This window comes from Triticum aestivum, chromosome 7A, assembly GCF_018294505.1.
Source record: "Triticum aestivum cultivar Chinese Spring chromosome 7A, IWGSC CS RefSeq v2.1, whole genome shotgun sequence".
NCBI lineage: Eukaryota > Viridiplantae > Streptophyta > Magnoliopsida > Poales > Poaceae > Triticum > Triticum aestivum.
This window is the reverse complement of record NC_057812.1, coordinates 602,453,586-602,477,450: the sequence shown is the minus strand read 5'-3', so window position 1 is coordinate 602,477,450 and position 23,865 is coordinate 602,453,586.

Genomic DNA, 23,865 nt, shown 5'->3' with positions numbered 1-23,865 from the left:
AATGAACGCCCCCCAACCGCCGGTGACTGCCAACCAGAGGTCTCACGACTTTGAATACCCACCGACCACTAATTTATTACCATTTCTATCCTTCATATACGCGCTGACAGGTGGGCCCTATGGTAATGTGCGCTGCTGAATGTGGACCGTTTGACTGGTCAATTGATCATATTATCAACAAATTATGGAGTTGTATGGTGAGCCAGTGACCATATGATTACCCTAAAATGTACTCCTATTTTATTAACACAATACAGACTCAAACAACCATTTCTTTCTTTCATATACAGGCTGATAGGTGGGCCCCACGGTTACGCGCCCCGATGGTGCAACACTAGTTGAGCCTCGTGGAATGTTTGACTGGTCAATTGATAGTGTCATCAACAAAATATGGAGTTTTACAGGTGAGCCAGTGACCGTATAATCATGATATGTATTTGTTTAACACGGTACAGACGCAAGGGCTCATATATATGCGCAAGCACTCACCGCTATAAGCGCACACACGCGAACCCTACCCCTATGAGCACCTTCGAGAGAGTGGGCCAGCATATATGATCTTGAGATTTTATGAAGTCACCATAGGTGCCTCGTAGTCGAGTGGAACGTATCCTCCCACTGAACGTACATCGCCGGAAAATACTGAAATTAACACAAGATAAATGCGAGCACCGGGACTTTAACCTTGGTGGGCTCGAGAAACCACTGTCCTCTAACCATCCAACCACATGTTGGTTAGCACGACAAAATGTATGTGGTGACTGTGATGAGCTTATTCTGAAGTCCAGTGACCATATCGTGATTTCTCTTCAAATACAATGACCGTAAGTGTCGTCAACAAAATACGGAGCATGCATCAAATGAAAAGTCCGTTAGTGTCATCAACAAAATATGGAGACGTATCGTGAGCTAGATACCGTTGTACTATTGTATATGCTTATTTTCTTAGTGGCCGATTGCGTGTGTCGTGTGGTGGGCACATCATTTCTAGTTGTGGTGGGTCAACATGAAGACTCATGGGTCGGTTCCATCCTGCACCACATATAGGTTGGACTGAGACGTGTTATACGAAGACCCATGTGGAGGACTCGGCGTACAACACGAAGCTACCAGAGTCGTGGAGGACTCTATCCCCACTGGTGATAAGCCGACTATATATGATTTGTAACCCTAGGCCCTTAGTATGTTATACAAGCTTGGGGGCTAGTTCGTCGGTAGTATATACACACACACGCACAATGCCTGGTATTCACGTGTACTTTGTACACACCCCTATCACTAATATACTGTACCAGGAGTAGGCTCTTTCTTCAACTGCAAGGGTCCGTTCCGAACTAGGGTAAAACTTTGCCTCGTATTACCATCCAGCCTAACAGCCAGGGATATCCTACCGAATGATATGATGAAATCATATCTGCCAACTACTAAGAGAGAGGTGTGTCGGGGGGGGGGCAATGTGTGCGAGAGATGCCTAAAGATAATGTGCATGCGGGAGACACGTAGGCACATATATGTGCATATAGAGGGCTAGTAGAGACCGTGCATGTGTATATATGCATGTGAGAGAAATAGTGTTTTCCAACTAAGATTAGTGAAAAGAGTGGTACATAGTAGTTAGGAAGAGAGAGAGAGAGAGAGAAACAGAGAGAGCATGTGCGTGAGACACCCCAACACCTTGAGAGAGATTGTGAGCATGTGTGAAAGAGAAATGCCGATGCATATAAAGTGTGTGCACTTATGTGTTAGATAGAGAGATATATAATGCGTTTGTGAGAACGGGGCGAGGCATAGTGCATCTACGTGTAAAAGGTCGTTCTACGCATTAAATTAAAATATAAATGGCATTATTATTTTTGGATGAGATCATGAATTTTGCAAATTGCGTATGGACGAAAATTGGTCTATCAGACACCCATACTCTATTGAATTCTAGCATGTGCATGTGTTTATTTCATATTATTGATCCATAGAGTGAGAGCGGTTTGAAATATAGGCAATGGATGCTTTTGCAATTCATATATAAACATTAATTAGTGCACTCCATGTTGTTAGTGTGAAGCACTTTATACATTTTTCACTTGCATGGATACATTCCAAATTGCTAACTACGAAATAGAATACATGTCGAATTCAATATAAAGGGGGTTTCGAAGATTCGGATTCATAGGAAGTGCATTCATCTATTTGAACCCGAGATAATGGCATTTGTAAATCAGATGTAAAAGGGGGCATCAATCTTTGTTGTGAGTTTGAACATGCTATATATATTCATACGCATATCTAACTTTTTTTTGCAACCAAGGAGATTATATCTGGAACCATGCATGAACTAAGGTAAGTTGCATATTTTTTAATATATACTCGTGTACAATGTATATTCAAATGTACCCCCTCCATTCCAAAATAATCGAAGCTTTAGGATTTTCAAGAGTAAATATTTGTGAAGTTTGACAAATCCTGAAAGTTCAATTCAAGAGAACCGAAAACGTTAATGCTTCTGCTCCCAAATATTGAACGAAGCGCCAAATAGGCCTCTGGTCAACCGAAACCGCGCAAGACTAATGTTTTGGTGGTAGGAAATTAGTGTCCTGACTCTGGCCCGTGTAGTCTATCGGCCCGATGTCCAAAGGTCTAAACCGTGGTAGGTTTGTAACGTCACCAAGACGCCAGTCTCAACCGCCTCGAAGAAGCATTCATACGCCGTGGGCGCCTACCCATGCGCTCGGCCGAAATCTATCCCGCCCACATTTGGGACACCTGACATGACTGTCCTACCCCCAACCCGCAATATGTCCGATATTTTAGATGGGGGCAAAGTTTGTAACTTTCCCCAAATTTCAAACAAGCGCGTCTCAAACCGAAACATTGTTCCCCTTTAGTTCCCACCTCCCTCCGTTTCCCCATTCATACTCTGTGGACACGAAAACGCCCTCTCCACCAGCCGTGAAACCCTAGCCTCCTCCGTCCTCAACCCCATAGCGGCCAATCCACCGCCGCCCTCCTCCATCACGCCGGAGCCGGTACCCCGACGTCGTCGTCCAACACAACTGCAACCGCAACGCCCTCAAGGACTTAGCAGCTGAAGCCGAGGCAGAGCTGCCTCCACGACGCCGACGTGCGCCATACCAGAACCACTCCGACCACGCCGTCTTGCGCCTCACTGCTGCGGCTCCACTATCGCAACCGTCCACTACACCGGAGCTGTTCTTGCTACGCCGTCATTCGCCGCCTCGGATCTGCTTCCCCGCCGCCGATAGACGGCAACCGCACCACACTCAACAACTTGGCCATGGGTTTGTCCAAGGCTGCACCGTCCTCCACAACTTCTGGCTTCCGGCGAACAACAAGAAGATCATCGGAAAAACAGAAGGAGGACATAGCACTGCCAGTAGGAAGAGGTACTCCTCTTCCCTTATTCATGCAAATCTTACGTCTCCGCTCACACCGTATTCATCCCAGGAAAGAAACTAGTTGATCGCTTCTTACTGCATCTTCTTCGTGATACTAAATGCACAAGGTTTCCTCCCTTTTACTATTTCACCTTTGCTAGAGGTCAGTAGCCCTCCTGGATTTCAATTCAGGGTCAGCCGAACCGCAATTAAAAGAAGCAGCAACCGCTTACGCGCGCAGAGCACATAGTCCGCCTGTTCCCCGGGGAAGCGGCGCATCGGTGTGTATCATAGGGGTGTGGGGCACAGGAGCTGCTTGCGCCCGATCTAGAGGTCGGCGGGGCTTGAATGGATGGCCGGGGGGCGGTGCCAAGCACAGCGGTGCGGTGAGGTCGAGGGGAGGGCGCAGGCAGGGGGGAATACTGGGCCGGTAGTCGCTGGCGTTTCGAGGAAGATCGTCAACACTGACTCGCTGGAGGTAGATGAAGGCGATCTGCCCATTCTTTGTACATCGGACGGTGCAGAAAAAATGGACTGACATATTTGCTTTCAGTTGACTATTATTTTCATAGAATCCTGTAGTAATTTAGTGTGCCATGCATGTTTTAGAGCTATCATATGTCTCCCGTCATTTATTTCTCACCGACCTGCTATCTGCTACCTTTACACTGTACTAATTGTGCACACACTTCACCCATACTCACACTATTGTTTTTTATGCATGGGTATTTCAGACTCTGACGCAGTGTTGATGAATGCAGAAAAGAAAAGACAGAAGTCGCTCCAGTGTAATTCGAAGATAAGCACTAAGCGTTCCAGCGCTCTAACGGGTGCAATGTCAGCAGTTGGAGACAGTAAAATTAGCTCTGCAGTTGATGATCTCAATTGCCACACACAACCATCCCAGGAGCTTGCTTTAACTTCGCGTTGTCAAATGTGGTTGCATGTTGCATATGGTGTCTAGCTTGTATTGCTTCCAATTTGGATAAATTGCATCTGCTTACTTTACACATTATACCTTTGATAATGACATGCCTTCCTGTTTTTGATACATACTACATATGTCTATTAACCATGTTCGTACATCAAACTAATGCTCTTTTGTATCCCTCGTCAATCACTTATGATGAGACAGTCACCCGGGTGGGTTTTTGTGAGACGCCATACTCGTTTAAAGATTGCAGTGTCATCCTCCCCACATGATTCTCAAGAAACAGCGAGGCTCAATGAAGATTGTCAATTTAGCTCTCTAGTTGAACACCGCAATTCCCCCACACCACCATCGCAGGTGCTTGCTCATACTTGGCAGTGTGATATGTGGTTGCATGTTGCATATGGTGTCTACCTTGTAATGCTTCTAATTAGGGTAAATTGCATATTCTTAGTTAACACATTATACCTGTGAATATGACATGCCTTCCTGTTTTGGTACATACTACGTCTTTCTATTAACCATGTACTTACATCAAACTACTTTTCTTGTGTATCCCTCATCAATGCTCCTAATCTGTTAAATTGCATCTCCTTAGCTTACACATTATACATGTGAATACGACACGCCTTCCTGTTTTTGGTACATACTACATCAGCCTATCACACCATGTTCTTACATCAAACTACTGTTCTTGTGTATCCTGCGTCTATCGCTTATCATGAGATAGTCACGCGCGTGGGTTAATATGAGACGCAATACTCTTATAAAGAATGCAATTTCATCCTCTCCACATGATTCTCAAGAAACATCAAGCCTAAAAGAAGATATTGAACGTAGCTCTGTACCTAAAGACCGCACTACCCCTACACCACCATCACATGTGCTTGCTCTAACTTCGCAGTGTGATATGTGGTTGCATGTTGCATACGGTGTCTAGCTTGTAATGCTTCTAATTAGGGTAAATTGCATCTGCTTAGTTTACACACTATACATGTGAATATGACATGCCTTCCTATTTTTGGTACACACTACATGTATGTGTTAACCTTGTTCTTACATGAAACTACCTCTCTTCTGTATCCTGCATCAATCACTTACGATGCGTCACCTTTATTCGTTGCATGTTGCATATTATTTCTAGCCTGTTGCCATGTATTTCTTCTAATTTGGTCAAATACATTTGTTAGGGCACCCTTTTAATTTGGCAGAGTGATATTGGTTTCATCTTTCATATGGTTTCTAGCTTGCATCGATTCTAACAAGTTCAAGCACCTTGTGCTTAGTTTACACTTTATACATCATACATGTCAATATGTCACGTTGTCCTGTTTTTCATACATATTCCATCCTCCTATCATTCGGCTGCCTTACATGAAAGTACTGTTCATCAGTATCATGCATCAATGAGTTCTGAAGAGAAAATTTTATTCCTTTTTCTTGTGGGTTTGACTTGACAAGGCAAAATCAAGAAAGAGGAAAGAAAAGAGTAAGGAAGGCGATGATGGTGGTCCTCTGCATCAACATAAACGGAGCATCTGTACCAATTCTCCTTGTACTGATAGTGCATTACAAGGTCCAAGTCTCCGCTCCGCTACTCCACCATCCAAGGTGCTTGCTCTAACTTGGCAGTGTGATATCTGGTTGCATGTTGCATATGGTGTCTAGCTCGTATTGCTCCAAATTAGTGTAAACTGCATCTGCTTAGCTTACACATGATACATGTGAATATGACACGCTTTCCTGTTTTTGGTACATACTATATCTGTCTATCACACCATGTTGTTACATGAAACTACTCTTCTTGTGTATCCTGCATCAGTCACTTATGATGGGACACCTTTAAGTTGGCAGTGTGATATTGGTTTGCGTCTTGAATATGATTTCTAGCATGTATTGCTTCTAGTTTGATGAATGCCACCTATGACGACACAGTTTTAACTTGGCAGAGTGATATTGATTGTACCTTCCATATGGTGTCTTGTCGTGTTTCTAATTTGTTGGAGTGTGTTCTGCTTAGTTACCACATCATAGGTGTGAATATGTCAAGCCGTCCATTTTTTTGTACATATTCCATCCTCGTATCATGACTTTGCCTTTCATCAGAGTAGTGTTCATCAGTATCATGCATGAATGAGTTCTGAAGCGCAAATGATATTCCTTTTTCTTGTCGGTTTGACCTCACAATGCAAAATCAATAAAGCTGAAAGAAATTGGCAAGTCATTGGATGATGGTGGTCCTTCCGAGCAACAGAAACGGTGCTTCTCTACAGATTCTACTCCGCCATCCTCCCAACAAGATTCGCAAGACAACGCAAGGCTAGACAGTTAATGTAGCTGTGTAGATGATGAGCACAACTCCCCTACTCCACCATCATAGGTGCTTGCTCTAACTTGGCACTATTATATGTGATTGCATGTTGCGTATGATGTCTAGCTTGCATTGCTTCTAACTTTGTTGAATTGCATCTGCTTACTTTACACATAATGCCTGTGAATATGACATGTGTTCCTGTTTCTACATCAGACTACTATTCTTTCATATCCCGCATCAGTCACTTATGATAAGGCACCTTTAAGTCGCCATTGTGATATTGGTTGTGTCTTGCATATGATTTCTAGCATGTATTGCTTCTAATTTGTTGAAATGCCATACAGTTTGAACTTGGCAGAGTGATATTGGTTGCATCTTTCATATGGTGTCTAGCTTGCAGTGCTTCTAATTTGTTGAAATGCCTTCTGCTTAGTTACCACATCATAGGTGTGAATATGTCATACCATCCTGTTTTTCATACATATTCCATCCTCGCATCATGTGTTTGCCTTTCATCCGAGTAGTGTTCGTCAGTATCATGCATGAATGAGTTCTGAAGAGTGAATTTTATTCCTTTTTCTTATCGGTTTGACTTCACAATGAAAAATCATTACAGCTGAAGGAAATTAGTCCGGCAGTGGATGATGGTGGTCCTTCGGAGCAACTCAAACAGGAGGTCTCTACAGATTCTACTCCGCCATCCTCTCAACAAGATTCACAAGACAACACAAGGATGGACAGTAAACGTAGCTGTGTAGGTGATGATCACATCTCCCCTACTCCACCATCACAGGTGCTTGCTCTAACTTGACACTATTATATGTGGTTGCATGTTGCGTATGATGTCTAGCTTGTATTGCTTCTAACTTGAATTGCATCTGCTTACTTTACACATAATGCCTGTGAATATGACATGTGTTCCTGTTTCTAGAACATATGTGTACATGATGAGCACATCTCCCCTACTCCACCATCACAGGTGCTTGATCTTACTTGGAATTGTTATACGTGGTTGTGTTTTCCGTATGATGTCTAGTTTGTATTGCTTCTGATTATGTTGAATTGCATCTGCGTAGCTTACAACTTATACCTGCAATGATCACTTACCCATAAGACACATTTAACTTGGGACTGTGATATAGGTTGCATATTGCATTTTCTTCTAGCTTGTGCTGCTTCTAATTTCTTGAAATGGAACTTACGACGAGACACCTTTTACCTGATAGAGTGATATTGGTTGCATGTTCATATGGTGCCTAGCTTTCATTTCTTCTAATTTTGTTGAAATGCCTTCCTCTTACTGTTTTTTAATACATATTCGATCCTCCTATCGTACGTGTGAATATGAAACACTGTCTTTTTTGTATATATTCCATCCTCCTATCCTGCACTTGACTTACATCAAAGTAGTGTTCGTCTGTATCATGCATCAACCAGTTATGCAGAGCTAATTTTATTCATCTTCTTGTGGTTTTGACTTCGTAAGGCAATATCAGAAAATAGGAAGGAAAAGAGTAAGTTAGGGGATGTTGGTGGTCCTCCGCACCGACGCAAACAGAGACTCTCTCGATTTGCCACTGCTACTACTAATGAAGTTGAAGTCCCAAGTCTACATGATGAGATCATCTCCCGTACTCCACCATCGCAGGTGCTTGCTCTAAGTTGACAGTGTGATACTTGGTTTCATGTTGCATATGTTGTCTAGCATGTATTTCTTCTATTTTGATTAAATTGCACCTGCTGAGTTTATACGTTATACATGTGCATATGACATGGCTTTCTATGTCTAGAATACACTGCATCTATCTATCATACCATGTTCTTACATCAAAGTACTGCTGTTGTGTATCCTGCATCAGTCACTCATGATTGGACGCTTTTAACATGGCAGTTTGATAGTGGTTGCATCTTGCATTGATTTCTATGTTGTACTGCTTCTAATTTTTCGAATTGCCACTTATGACAAGACACTTTTACATTGACAGAGTAATATTTGTTGCATCTTTCATATGGTGTCTAGCTTGCATTACTTCTGTTTTCTTGAAAATCCTTCTGCTTAGTTTGCACATCATAGCTGTGAATATGTCATGCCGTCCTGTTTTTCTTACATATTCCATCCTCATACGGTTATCTTACATCAAAGTATTGCTTGTCTGTATCATGCATCAATGAGTTCTGAAGAGTGATTTTATTCTTTTGTGTTGTGGGTACAGCTTGACATGGCAAAGTCAAAAAAGAGAAAGGAAAATAATATAGTAGGGAGTGCTGTTACTCGTCGGGTGAAATGGAAAAGGTTCTGCCGTCGAGATTTTGCTGGTACTTATAGTGCAGTAGAAGGTCCAAGTCCACCAGCTAAATCTACAAACACAGTATCACCTGCTCCACCAGCTGCAGCATCCGCTTCAACTGTACCAGCATCTCAACCAGTTACTCGCGTTTGCTCCGGAACTGGCCAGTTCCCAAGTTGCCTTCACACCAAACACTACTTCTGAAGCACTACTGACACAACAGGACTTGGCAAGATCAGATGAACCTCATGAGCATCAACACCAAGACGGTACCTGACCGAGTCAAGTTGCAGTTGCATGCTCCTTTATATCAACTCTCATAGTTTGATGTACACTAACACTTTCGATATTCGTTGTTGAACTAGCACCACGGTGCAAGAGGAAACATACATCAGGGATAATGCTTGACAGATTAACAAAATCTAAAGGAGGAAGAATGGAGATCCATTTTGAGGTAGGTTTAAAAAGGCCACGTGATGCTACAGAGTTAGCCAAGTTAGTATCAGAGGCAGCAGTTGCCGTTAGGTGTCATGCACGTATCCTCCCAACATGGATCCAGTACATGAATGAGAAAGACAATACCCAGTTTAACACCTTCCTTGACCATTTATCCGTAAGTAATGTTATTCATCACAAGTAGTAATATTGTCTTGCTCTGTCCCATACTTTCTAGCTTCCTCCTAATAAGACTCACATTCTTTTTTCAACAGATGAGGTTCAAGTTGGATCCGAAAGATGATGCAACTAAACAAGCATGCACTCATGTTTTTCAGTCTGCTCTGCGACAGTATCGGTACCACCTTAGAAAATCTCACTTTGAAGGCAAGGCTAACAATGAAATCGCCCAGACATCTCCAGTGGAATATATTACAGATGAAGACTGGACAGCCCTCGTTAAACACTGGTCTGATCCAAAGTATCAGGTAGGTTATATGTATTTGATCAGACCACATATTGAACTTGTATTTATGTGTGTGCCTTACAAGTGTATCTTCTTCTAGGCTAGCAGTTTGAAGAACAAAACCAACTGTTCTAAAGTGAAATTCCAATAGACAACAGGATCTCGTAGCTATATTGCACACTGTGAGGCTCTTGTAAATAGCTGCTACTTCCTTCTTTTTTTGTGCCATATTATCGTATCTATATTGACTTGTTCCAAATACAGAGGAAATCCTGTGCGGACCAAAAAGAACCTGAACCGAATGCAGTGCAAATCTTCAAGGATTGCCACACCAGCAAGATGAGGGGCATGAGCACACCAGTTCAAGCTGCTGTTGTAAGTCCTTACTCCTCCTGCCTTGAACTGATTGGTACTGTGATGTGTTCATTTAACTACTTGGTTTGCAGCCAATGTCAGTTACTCTGTTCACTTTTATTCACAGTTGTCTTAACGTATCATTTCACCTTACATGGTTTAGAAGAGATGAAGGATATTCTTTTGGTCTTGATCTGTAATCTAGTTGTTATGTTCACGTGCGCACACAATGATAAAATAGCCTGTTTGTTTTATATCTGTTTGCCCATGATATGAATGATGTCATACTATGTTCATCCTACTTTAAACCATGTCTCTTTATCCTTAGATGTCAACGAATGTGAGGAAATAGACAATACAGTAGGCATGCTACATGGACATATGTTCCGAAAGTGATTTTATTATGTAGTTGGCACTACAATACATGCTAATGTATTACAGTAGTTCACCAAAATAAGTTATGTATAAACGTTTAACCTACTTTGTTTGTTTTTGTCTCATTAGTAACTTATCTGGTACACTAATCTACAAGTTCAAAATTTCAGGAAGCTATGGAACAAATGATTGAACAACCACAACCACCTGAAGGTGACGAGGCTACTACAGGCACAATGTCACGTATTGCTGCAGTGCGTCAGTATCTCTGCACTAACAGTGCAAAAAGCACCCTACTGCGTAATTGTGGGTTGGTTGTCAAGGTAACCTCGTCCAAATCGCCTACTGAACAAAATCTTCCTGCTAGACAGAGTGATATATCTGTGCTCGAGACACAAGTCCAATCCCTAATGGATGTTGTTTCGGAAACAAGAATAGTGGTTGAGAAATGTTGTCAAGATATGAATGGTTTTGAAACCAGACTATCAGACATTCGCTTCATTGTTCAAGAGCAACGGCGGAAAAAAGGTGGAGATCGTGCTGCTCCATCAGATTCTACAGCCTGAAACATTAGCACTCAGGTCAAATGATCTGTGCTTCTATACTTCTGATGGTGCTTTTATCTAGAAGGACTGTAACTTTATGCCAACAGGCCTTTTGTTGTATGGTTGGAATTTATTTTGTTGTGATACAACATTTATGATGCTGCCTCGGGCTGTAGTAATTACGACGCTATTTTTGTATAGTGTAGGTTTATCTTAGTAATTTATTCGACCGAAAGCTTCGTAGGAGCCCAACATGCCAACATTCGTCGGGCCCATTCCAATTGGGCTAAAAACGATTACGGGCCGAAATTGGCATGTAGCCCACTAAAAGTATCCGGGCCTAAATCAGCATAAGCTTTCATATTTTTCTGGTAGGCCTGTGCCCATAGTGGGCCTTTAACAGGCCTAAACATAATTTGGGCCATCAGTAAAAATTGGCCGTTTACAGGTGTAAATATATCGAGCCCATAAAAAACATGGGCCCTTAATAGACCGAAAGTGAGATTGGGCCCTGATTATGCCAAATAACCCACTGGACTTAGCAGGCCGAAATAGTGGCCCATTTACGATGCGGATCTTTGACAGGCCGAAATTCGGACGGGTCATAAATGCGCCGACCTAATACACGGGCCTTTAACAGGCTGGAACTTCGGTCGGGCTAGATTATCGTCATTTTTATATGGGCCATAAATGGGCCCGATATAACATTGGGCCACATATGGCCCATGGTTTACGTCCGGCGTTAACAAGCCGAAAATGACAACATGCCGAAAGTGGCCCAAAGCTATAGTGGGCCTCTAACAGGCCGAATGTCAGACATGGTCGAATATGACCCAAATCCTTCACGGTCTTTTATGGGCCGAAAGTTTCGATGGCCTGTAAATGGGCCCAAATGAAGCCGGACCTTTAACAGGCCGGAAATACACCGGGTCGTAATTCGGCCCAATTACTTAGTGGACTGTTAACGGGCCAGAAGTGACCATGGGCCGCGTTGATGACAAGTTTAGGACAGGCCATTGATGGGTCGATTTGACAGAGAATGTTGGGCCTTTAGCTGGGTCGGCCCATTATGGTCTGCAGAATCTTGTGGGCCTTTAGCTGGGTCGGCCCATTGTGGTCCGCAAAATCTTTTGGGCCTTTAGCTGGGCCGGCCGATTATGGTCTGCAAAATTGTGTGGGCCTTTAGCTGGGCCGTCCCATTATGGTCCACTAAATTTTGTGGGCCTTTAGCTGGGCCGGCCCATTTTGGTTCGCTAAATCTTATGGGCATTCGGTTGGGACGGCCCATTTAAACATTATGGACCACTTTTGGGCCGGTCCACGTGTCAACATATCATAGGCCCATCTTGACCATTGGATGAGTGACACATGTGCCAACGCGGAGCTGACGCGTGGATCCGTCAGCCAATGAGAATTTTACACATGGAAAATCGGCATTGGTCGTGGCTATTAACGGGTTATCGGATCCAAAATCCGACCCGATAGCTTAACGACATTCCATTACGGTGGATGCCACGTGTCGGTCACCCTTGACGAAAGCACTTCTGTGACGTGCAATTTATCGTCATGGAAGTGGACACTTCCGTGATCATAATTTTGGCAATATCATGGAACACTTGTACGACAGCACAGGTATGACTAGGTTGATTCTGTCATAAATTTGTCATGGATGTACATGCATGACAGAAAACGTGACCTACTGTGACAAACACGTATCATCACGGAAGTGTATTTTTTGTGTAGTGATGTGAGTTATTTATGACTAATGTTGAGTCCATGGATTATACGCACTCTCACCCTTCCATCATTGCAAGCCTCTTCGGTACCGTGCATTGCCCTTTCTCACCTTGAGAGTTGGTGCAAACTTCCCCGGTGCATCCAAACCCCGTGATATGATACGCTCTATCACACATAAACCTCCTTATATCTTCCTCAAAACAGCCACCATACCTACCTATTATGGAATTTCCATAGCCATTCTGAGATATATTGCCATGCAACTTTCCACCATTTCATTTATGACACGCTTCATCATTGTCATATTGCTTTGCATGATCACGTAGTTGACATTGTTTTTGTGGCAAGGCCACCATGCATAATTTATCATACATGTCACCCTTGATTCATTTCCCTTCCCGGTACACCGTCGGAGGTATTCATATAGAGTCATATTTTGTTCTAGTATCGAGTTGTGATCATTGAGTTGTAACTAGATAGAAGTGTGATAATCATCATTAATAGAGCATTGTCCCAAAAAAGAGAGAGAAAGGCCAAATAAAAAAAGGCCCAAAAAAAGAAAAAAGAAAAGAAATAAAAAGGGGCAATGCTACTACCCTTTTTTCCACACTTGTGCTTCAAAGTAGCACCATGATCTTTATGATAGAGAGTTTCTTGTTTTGTCACTTCCATATACTAGTGGAATTTTTTCATTATAGAACTTGGCTTGTATATTCCAACAATGGGCTTCCTCAAATGCACTAGGTCTCCGTGAGCAAGAAAGTTGGATGCACACCCACTTAGTTTCTTTTGTTGAGCTTTCTCACATTTATAGCTCTAGTGCATCTGTTGCATGGCAATCCCTACTCCTTGCATTGACATCAATTGATGGGCATCTCCCTAGACCGTTGATTAGCCTCGTCGATGTGAGACTTTCTCCTTTTTGTCTTCTCCATATAACCCCCTATCATTATCCTATTCCACCTATAGTGCTATATCCATGGCCCACGCTCATGTATTGCGTGAAAGTTGAAAAAGTTTGAGATTACTAAAGTATGAAACAATTGCTTGGCTTGTCATCAGAGTTGTGCAAGATGAGAGCATTCTTGTGTGAAGAAAATGAAGCATGACCAAACTATATGATTTTGTAGGTATGGACTTTCTTCTGTACCCAAGAGATCCCATCTTGGGGCCTTTTCCGGAGCTCCGCCGGAGGGGGAATCGATCATAGAGGGACTCTACATCAACTCCATGGCCCCTCCGATGATGTGTGAGTAGTTTACCTCAGACCCTCGGGTCCATAGTTATTATCTAGATGGCTTCTTCTCTCTCTTTGGATCTCAATACAATGTTCTCCTCGATCTTCTTGGAGATCTATTTGATGTAACTCTTTTTGCGGTGTGTTTGCCGAGATCTGATGAACTGTGGGTTTATGATCAAGTTTATCTATGAACAATATTTGATTCTTCTCTGAAATCTTTTATGTATGATTGGTTATCTTTGCAAGTCTCTTCGAATTATTAGTTTGGTTTGGCCTACTAGATTGATCTTTCCTGCAATGGGAGAAGTGCTTAGGTTTGGGTTCAATCTTGCGGTGTCCTTTCCCAGTGACAGTAGGGGCCGCAAGGCACGTATTGTATTATTGCCATCAACGATAAAAATATGTGGTTTATATCATATTGCTTGAGTTTATCCCTCTACATCATGTCATCTTGCCTAATGCATTACTCTGTTCTTATGAACTTAATACTCTAGATGCATGCTGGATAGCAGTTGATGTGTGGAGTAATAGTAGTAGATACAGAATCGTTTCGGTCTACTTGTCGCGGACGTGATGCCTATATACATGATCGTGCCTAGATATTCTCATAATTATGCACTTTTCTATGAATTGCTCGACGGTAATTTGGTCACCCACCGTAATACTTATGCTATCTTGAGAGAAGCCACTAGTGAAACCTATGGCCCCTGGGTCTATCTTTTATCATATAAGTTTCCAATCTATTTTATTTTGCAATCTTTACTTTCAATCTATATCATAAAAATACCAAAAATATTTATCTTATTATTATTATCTCTATCATATCTCACTCTCGTAAGTGACTATGAAGGGATTGAAAACCCCTTTATTGCGTTGGTTGCGAGGTTCTTATTTGTTTGTGTAGGTAGGAGGGACTTGCGTGTAGTCTCCTACTGGATTGATACCTTGGTTCTCAAAAACTGAAGGAAATACTTACGCCACTTTGTTGCATCACCCTTTCCTCTTCAAGGGAAAACTAACGCAGTGCTCAAGAGGTAGCAAGTTGCTCCTAGAGCTGTATGGAGGAAGAAGGAAGGCAGGCCAAGTGTTGGGGATATAACTACTGGGTATGAACCACCCAGGAGGGGCCGGATTATACCACTAGCGACTTATCAATGAAGATGGCGGTTTATACAAGCCTGTTGACAGCCCAAGACCCAGGGGCGACTCAAGGCCCAAGCGGATGAACCGCCATATGTGTATGACTTGTTTTGTAAGGCAAGTGTAGTTAGTCACCGAGCCGAACACGCTGTGTATGAGCCGGCCGGGACTCCGTGAGCCACTGGGCGTTTTCCTGTGTATATAAAGGGACAACCTGACGGCGGTTTAGGGACAGGTAACAACAATCGGGAGCTAGGTCAAGCGTATTCGCTCCCTGGTAATCAAAACCCTATCAATACAACACAATGCATGAGTAGACTTTTACCTCGTTGAGAGGGGCCGAACCTGGGTGAACTCTGAGTGTCCTTTGTCCCACTTAACCCCTTCAAGCTAACCTAGTTGCGATGGCTCCATGACTAAGTCCTTGCGCTAGGACATCTGTCGTGTCAAGTCCACGACAGTTGGCGCCCACCATGGGGCTAGCGCACGGTGGTTTCGAGTTCTTGAAGGGCAGCTTCCCAGGGATCAAGGGATACGCTGTGGGCCGGATGACCAAGAGTTGTCGCGGTAAGCTCTACATTGACGACGCTGGCTGGGACCCTGAGGTCGGCTCAGTTGAGTACGGGTACCGGTTCCCCTTTGGTGTAATCCACGTCTTGATCGGCAAGATCGGTGAACCGGGCCTTGAGCTGGACACCTGCATCGACATCATCGAGACGGCTCAGTGTGCACGACCCACCCGGGTTCAGTCCGCCGTAAAACACGCCTTTGTTGGTTTCATCCATGGGGCAGAATTTGAGGAAGGATCTGTGGCTGGAGATGAGACGGCCATCCACTCTGATGGTGAATCATCCACAGGTGAGACCAATTCAATGTATCAAGTGCAAGACGACCGGTGTGACGCCCCAAGACCGGAGCTTCAGATGCCTTCCAGGGTTTCCGGGTTTCGTCGTGTGATTTGTTTGGTTCTTTCCATTCATCATTGCATCATGTGTATTGCATCATGTCATCATGCAACCCGTTTTAAAACCCACTAAATAATTTGTGTGGATCTTCGATCCATTTAAATCGAGGGAAGAGTGACTTCTCTTTATAACATTATCCTCCTAATATTTATGGAGCTATTATAAATATTCCATTTATTTGGAACTCACCTTAACACACTTGCATATTAAATCCCTTAGCCTTTTTCTTCTTCAAGTGTTGACTCTCTAATCTTGCCTTATATTTCTTTCATCATTTTCCGGAGCTCCACCAAATATCTGACCATTTTTGGACACCTCTAATTCCAAGTCCTTGTTCAAACCATTTGAATTAAATTCAAATGACTTTGAATTAAATTCTTGCAATCATGCCTCTCCTATTTTTCGAGGACCGTGCGCATCTTTACGAGTCTGTAAAAATTATCCCTCGTGCGTGATTCTTTCCCTAACCCCCCCTCTTCTTGTCTCTTCTCTCTATGCTTTTTCTGTTAAAGGAAATAGTTTAATAGAGAGAGAGTGAGAGGCAACCTGCACTGACTGGCCTCTTAGAATCTCCACCAAAAGGCCCAAGGCTCTGGCCTTTTACCTCCCCACTGCGCCAGCCAACCTAGGCCCAGCCGCAGCCCACACCCCTCCTAACCCTAGCGCTGACCGAACCCTCTCTCTCTACCTGCGTTCGATCCCCCTCTCCCTCTCGTCTTTCTCTCCAACGCCGCCAGAGAGAGAGGAACTACCCCATCTCTCTCGCTTTCACCCTCTCCCGATCCCCATCTCTCCTCCTCCCCATTCGTCTTTCTCACCGGGAGCTCGAGCTCCGCCTGGAGCCGACCTGCCCGCGCCCCTGTCAGCCCTCCTCCGACCTCATCCTCATGAGCACGGCCGCCAGGACGCCACTTCGCCGGTACCCGTTGCTCCGCTGAAAGTGCAACTATCCCTAGGTGGTTTTGGTAATTCATAACAACATATAGCTCATTGAGCTAATGCTATTCCAAGATAATTATTTCAGGAAAGCTCAATGATTGGCATGGCATGGATGTGAAAGTGGAACCCTCAAAATGCTAAGGACAAAGGATTGGCTCAAGCTCAAAAGCTCAAGACTCTTCATTTTATATTTTAGTGATCCAAGATCACATTGAGTCCTTAGGAAAAGCCAATACTATCAAGGAGGGATGAGGTGTTGCTTAATGAGCCTCTTGCTTCATGTGCTTAGTGATATGCTCCAAAACCCTCAACTACTTTCCCATATCCACATATGACCTAAACCCTAAGCCAAACTCGGTCCTACTGATTCTTCCTATCCGGCGCCACTGAGTTTCACTTGTCATTAGACACTGCCAAACCCTAGCAATTCGGTCCTACCGATAGGGATCTCGGTCTCACCGAGATGGGGTTGCAAACTCTCTGTTTCCCTTTCGTAACTTTTTGGTCTCACCGAAAGGGCGAATCGGTCCCACCGAGATTGCAATGTAAATTCAGTGTTTCCCCTTTGTAACTTTCGGTCTCACCGAAAGAGCAAATCGGTCCCACCGAGTTTGCCTGACCAACTCTCTGGTTAGCTAATTACCAAATTCGGTCTCACCGAGTTTGTCTAATTGGTCTCACTGAGATTACGTTGTTCCCAAACCCTAACCATATCGGTCCTATCGAGTTGCATGTCAGTCCCACCGAAAATCTCTAACGGTCACTAGGTTTACATTTTCGGTCCGACCGAGTTTATTGATTCGGTCCCACCGAGATTGGAAAACTGTGTAACGGTTGGATTTTGTGTGAAGGCTATATATACCCCTCCACCTCCTCTTCATTCGAAGAGAGAGCCATCAGAACACATACACCATTCCAACTCATATGTTCTGAGAGAGAACCACCTACTCATGTGTTGAGACCAAGACATTCCATTCCTACCATATGAATCTTGATCTCTAGCCTTCCCAAGTTGCTTTCCACTCAAATCTTCTTTCCACCAAATTCAAATCCTATGAGAGAGAGTTGAGTGTTGGGGAGACTATCATTTGAAGCACAAGAGCAAGGAGTTCATTACCTACACACCATTTGTTACTTCTTGGAGAGTGGTGTCTCCTAGATTGGCTAGGTGTCACTTGGGAGCCTCCGGAAAGATTGTGGAGTTGAACCAAGGAGTTTGTAAGGGCAAGGAGATCGCCTACTTCGTGAAGATCTACCGCTAGTGAGGCAAGTCCTGTGTGGGCGACGGCCATGGTGGGATAGACAAGGTTGCTTCTTCGTGGACCCTTTGTGGGTGGTTGCTTCTTCGTGGACCCTTCGTGGGTGGAGCCCTGTGCGAACTCGCGCAACCGTTACCCTTGGGTGGAGCCCTGTGTGGACTCGCGCAACCGTTACCCTTCGTGGGTTGAAGTCTCCATCAACATGGATGTAGGATAGCACCACCTATCCGAACCACGGGAAAAACATCCGTGTCTCCAATTGCGTTTGAATTATCCAAACCCTTCCCTTTACATTCTTGCAAGTTGCATGCTTTACTTTTCGCTGCCTATATACTCTTTGCATGCTTGCTTGAATTATGTGATGATTGGTTGACTTGTCCTAAATTAGCTAAAATCTGCCAAGAACTAAAATTGGGAAAAGGTTAAGTTTTTATTTGGTCAAGTAGTCTAATCACCCCCCTCTAGACATACTTTGATCCTACAAGTGGTATCAGAGCTTTGATCTCCATTTGCCTTGATCTCCATAGCTTTTGGTGGTCATAGCCTTGGTTTCACAACCTAGGAGAGTATGGCGTCTAGCGAGGGAAATTATCACTGTAGAGGTCCCTACTTTGATGGTACTAATTTTGCTAGTTGGAAGCATAAAATGAAAATGCATATTCTTGGACATAACCCCGCCGTTTGGGCTATTGTGTGTGTTGGCTTGCAAGGTGACTTCTTTGATGGGAGAGAACCAAACTGTGAAGCTACCGCGGATGAGTTGAAGATGTTGCAATACAATGCTCAAGCTTGTGATATTCTCTTCAACGGATTGTGCCCCGAAGAATTCAACAAAATTAGCCGTCTTGAGAATGCGAAGGAAATTTGGGACACTTTGATTGATATGCACGAAGGTACCGACTCTGTCAAGGAATCCAAGTTGGATGTGCTTCAAAGCCAACTTGACAAGTTCAAGATGAAGGATGGTGAAGGTGTCGCTGAAATGTACTCTAGGCTTGCTCTCATCACAAATGAGATTGCCGGCTTAGGAAGTGAAGAGATGACCAATAAATTCATCATCAAGAAGATTCTAAGAGCCTTGGATGGAAAATATGATACCGTGTGCACATTGATCCAAATGATGCCCAATTACAAAGATCTCAAGCCAACGGAGGTAATTGGAAGAATTGTTGCTCATGAGATGTCACTTAAGGATAAAGAGGAACTTCACAACAAATCAAGTGGTGCCTATAAAGCCTCATGTGAAGCCCCTACATCATCAAGTGAGAAACAAGACTTCAATAAAGAATTGAGCTTAATGGTGAAGAACTTCAACAAGTTCTACAAGAGTAGAAGCAAAGATAGAAGCTCCAAGTCAAGGTCCTACAATGACAAAAGATCTTCTAGTCGAGAGCGAAACTTCTACAGTTGTGGAAGACCCGGACACTATTCCAATGAGTGTACGGCTCCCTACAAGAGAAGAGAAGATTCTCCAAAAAGAAGAAGCATAGAATCACCACCAAGAGAGAGAAGGAGTAGATATGATCGAAGATACTCACGGAGAAGCAAGGATTAGGATAGGAAGGAAAAATCATCAAGAAGCTGCACAAGACGAAGACATCAAGCTCATGTTGGTGAATGGGTATCCGGCTCCGACTCCGACAGCCACTCCGAGAGAAGTTATCGCTCCTACTCCGAAGATACTCAAGATGAAGGTGTTGCCGGTCTAGCACTTGTGTCAACCAACTCCTACGACATATTTGACTCACCAAACGAAGGAATTGGAAGATGCTTCATGGCCAAAGGTCCTAAGGTAACACACCCCGAGTATGTTGATTTCAATAGTGATGAAGATGACTTGTTAGGTGATGATTTGCTTGTAGACAACTCTAGTGATGAATACTATGATGAAACGTCAATTAATCATGCTAATCAAGATAAAACGAATGACAATGATAAGGAGAAGATTGAGGCCCTAACTAAAGAACTAAACACTCTTAAGTTAGCTCATGAAACCATCTTCGAAGATCATCGAGAACTTTTAAGAGCTCATGAGAAATTACACTTTGAAAAGCTCAATCTTGAGCAAGAGCATGAGTTCTTAAAAGCAATCAATGATGATCTCCGCAAGAAAAGTTCTTCTTACATTGCCAAGCGTTTACTCTTATCCACTTACATGCCTCAAGTCAAGTCTAGTAACAAGAACAAGAAAGATTCTTCCTCTAGTAGTAACAATGGTCATGCTAAATCCAATATTGTTACTTCTAGTAGCTCTCTTGATTCCACTAATGATTCTCTTAGCCAAGTTACACTTGAGCAAGAAAATAGCTTATTGAAGGGAATTATAGAGAAAGGAGTGTACAAAAGCCTTGCCGGGAGTAAGCAATTCGAGGAAATTGTGCGCAAGCAAGGAATGCACCGGAAGAATCAAGGTGTTGGTTTTGAACGAAAGTTCAATGCCAATGGAGTTGAGTGGGAAGAAGATCAATACCCCAAGACAAAGTTTATTCCTCCACAAGAGAAGTATGATACTTCTTTCAAGGGGACACACGCTCAAGATGATCTTCCACCACAAGACTACAAGCAAAAAGGCAAGGACAAGCTTCAAGAGGAAATTGATGCATTTGAAGAAGCTCCAAAGACCTTAGTCAAGTGGATTCCCAAGACTACTTCAAGTTCCACTTCATCAAGTACGACTACAACTCCAAGGATTCCCATCAAGATGATGTGGATCCAAAAGAAGAAGAACTAGAGAGTTCTTGAGGGTGACTCCGCCAACATACTTCACTCTTATCATTTTGGCAAGAACAAGTGCAATCAATTTCCACATCTTGCACTAGTTCAAGGAGTCACAAACCCTCTTGTTGGTAAGACAAGGGACAAGGTAACCTAAAAGTTTTCATGGACATCATCTTTTGTGTGCATCACTCTATGTCTATGGATATCCTTGTTTGTTCCTTGTGGGACTAACCCATGTAGGTATTGAAAGTGCAATTCACTCAAATGGATAGCTCCAAGTGATCTACATCAACATTGAGCATCCACATCATCAACATCTACATGAAGTCATCATCGACAAAACCCAAGGTTAGTTAATCCCTCTTAGGGGGGATATCACATCTAGGGGGAGCTTTACTCTAAGACTTGAGCTAAAGCAACTCTAAAGATGTGAACACAACAATGCTTTATGTAAAAGTGGTAACCCCACTTGAGCTTAAACGATGAGTATGACCTATGATCAAGTGTTCTCACTTGACTCCTAAGTCAATATGCTCATATATAGATGACCTAGTCATCGCAAATTGCTTGATAGATGCTAGAATTGGTTGTGCATGCCTTGCCACATATTTCATTTGCCATCTTATTGTGTGAGCATGCTGGTTGCACATTTTACTCATTCGAGGACATCCACTTGTTGTTTTGATTGTTTGGTTTTATCTTCTTTTGCCAAGTGGATGGACAAGAATGCCTAAGAACCTCCTCTAGCTATCTATGCTTTTCTCATCTCAAACTCTATTCATGCTGCATCACAAAATTTAATCAAGTCAGATTTGGACCACTCTGTGTGAGGAGCGCTCGGAGTGCCTGATTCGTCATAGACTTAAACTTCCAAAACCTCTTTATGATTCTTGGTCTGACCGATACTCCACTTTCGGTCCTACCGAGATCATTAAGTTGATCTAGGTTTTTGATCTCGGTGCAACCGATTTGAACATTTCGGTCACACCGAGTTTCAGTAACTGCTGCAGTTATGAATCTCGGTGCCACCGAGTTTTTCCACTCGATCACACCGACAGGGTCGGGCTATATATAGTCACGGGAAAAATTTGGAAATTTCTCCGAACCCCTTCGCCCGCGCGATAGCCTGCTCTGCCCTCGTGGTCTCCGGATCGTCTTCTCGCCGCCAGCCGCCTCCAGTCGCTGGTCTCCAGCGCCGTCAACGGGAATTCTGCCCCGCCGTTGCCGCCGTAGCAAGTCTCCGCCGAACTAGGGTATGGACTTGATCACAGTGCTATTCCCCGTCCAATTCCTAGCACATTGTGTTCTTCATGATTCTTGCCACGATTGAAACACTCCTATCCAGTCAATGCGCCCGTAGATTAGCTTTGATTCGAAAAGTTTAGGGTTAGGTTTCTGCCGAAACCATCTCGGACCCACCGAGTTGAAAAACTCGGTCCCACCGATTTGGCTTATGCCATTGCACAAGTGAGACTCGGTCTGACCGAGAATTACTTATCAGTGTGACCGATTTTGGAACTCAGTGAAACCCTAGCAGTCTCGGTGCCACCGAACTGTGACTCGGTCCAACCGAGTTCACCAGTTCAAGTGCCAAAACTGCTTCGGTATCACCGAGTTTAAAAATCGGTAGATCCGAGATGATTTCAGTGGGAAACTAAAACTAAGTTTTTGGATCATTCTTTTGCAAAAATCTCTGCATTTTGTGATGCCCATCCACTCTATCTCTTCTATAAACTATTCACAGGGTCAGCAGTCAGTTTGCAGCATGTCTGATCAAAGTGATAGCGAAAATATGTCAGAGCAGCAGGTGCACATGAGTGAGGGCACTAGTCCCTCCAGCTCTTCTAATGAAGGCAGCAGGAGCACTCCTAGCAATTTGCCAAAGGCTGCCACGAGACAAAGGAAGAAGAGGACTTCAGATTCCGAAGATGAGGACTATGTGGCAGAGGAAGAGGCCACTTCCAAGAAAGTTGAGCCAGCTCAAGGCACGAAGCCAAGGCTGAAAATCAAAAGGCCAGCAGGCAGGCAGCCAATGTCAAAGGCCAGAATGTCAACTGAGAAGCCCATAGAGCCAGTTGTAGCTGAGGGCAAGAAAAGAATGGAAAGGGTGAAGAAGACTGTGGCTAGAGTGCTTGGCAAAGCTTCCATCATGGAAGAGGAAGAAGAAGAAGAGGTAGCTGCACCAGCGCCCAAGGCACCCAAGCTAATGGGAGATGCCATAAAATCAGGGGGAGCTGCTTCCAAGGCCAAGCCAGCTCCAAAGCCAAAGCCAAAGAGGAACACAAGAAGCATTCCTGCAGCTGAGAAGAACAAGGCCCCAGTGCCTGAGACTGTTGCTGAAGAAGAGGATGAAGAGCAAATTCTGAGAAAGCTAAAGCCCAAGATCCCAGACCACAATGATGCTCATCCTGTGGCTGAGGACATGAAGCTCAGGAGAGATTCAGGGCTGAGGAAGTGGAGAGAAGCAGACCCATATGCTTCAAGGAGAAGGACAGTAGTTGACTACATATTTCACACCAAGGAGCAGCAGGATTTCTATGAGACTGTTTTGCTAGATAAGAAGCCAATTGTCTGTGACATGAGATGGGTCGACTGGACCTACATGAGGGAGAAGGAGGAACACTACCCAGGAGTATATGACAGCTTTAATGCTTGTGGAGTTGCTGACTTTGTTGGGCAGAAGCTCACAAAGTGGAACGAGGAACTGATCATGCAATTCTACTCCACGGCACACTTTTATCCAGATGGGAGGATCACATGGATGTGTGAG